The sequence below is a fragment of the Myodes glareolus genome, chromosome X (genome assembly GCF_982192425.1).
Source record: "Myodes glareolus chromosome X, mMyoGla1.1, whole genome shotgun sequence".
NCBI lineage: Eukaryota > Metazoa > Chordata > Mammalia > Rodentia > Cricetidae > Myodes > Myodes glareolus.
In genome coordinates, this window is record NC_142053.1 from 67,535,967 (window position 1) to 67,536,812 (window position 846).

Consider the following 846-nt stretch of genomic DNA (forward strand, 5'->3'; position numbering starts at 1 on the left):
GGGTTTATGCGCTGCACGATAATTCTCAGACAGAGTTAAAGGGCTGAGTGTGGCTCCTACAAGACTTGGCAGTATGCCCACAATTTGAAAAGTGGAGAGAGGTGGAGCCAGCATCCAGAGCAGCTACAACCTTTCTGATTGCCATTTGAAAAGCTCTTCAAAACAGTAAAGAATTACAGATAATGCAATAAGGACAGATTTGGACATAAAATAAATTTACATGGGTCACAACGTTACATAAATGGACATAGGCTCAGGAGAGAGAAGAATAGGAGTATAGAGAATTGAAAAAGAAGTAAACTGTTTTTTTAGAAAAAATAGTTTTTAAAGAGACAAAGTACAGCGCTCGATTTGGCAGCACATATACTAAAATTGGAACGATACAGAGAAGATTTGCATGGCCCCTGCGCAAGGATAACACACAAATTCGTGAAGCATTCCATATTTTTAAAAACAAATTTAAACAATACATATCCACAAATCCAACCTTACAGAAAGTAATAGAAGGTAAATCACAACTCAAGGAATCCAACAATGCTCAGAATAACTCAAACATCTAGAGACCCTTCATCAGCACAACTCAAAGAAGGGAATCACACAAACTCTACTAACAAAAAAAATAAATAAATAAATAACCAGAGTTAACAACCACTGGTCATTAATATCACTTAATATCAATGGACTCAACTCACCTATAAAAAGGCACAGGCTAAGAGATTGGATACGAAAACAGAGTCAAGCATTCTGCTGTTTACAAGAAACACACATCAACCACAAAGACAAGCATCTACCCAGAGTAAAGGGTTGGGAAAAGGTTTATCAAGCAAATGGACTGTAGCTACCAAG

General features: G+C 37.1%; 1 non-coding gene across 1 annotated transcript; it reads left to right on the forward strand.

Annotated features, from left to right (window-relative positions):
• The first annotated feature begins 342 nt into the window (after positions 1–342).
• Positions 343–449, forward strand: LOC125389514 (U6 spliceosomal RNA). The gene has a single exon (XR_007228467.3). It is a non-coding gene; the product is annotated as a U6 spliceosomal RNA (small nuclear RNA).
• Positions 450–846: the final 397 nt, after the last annotated feature.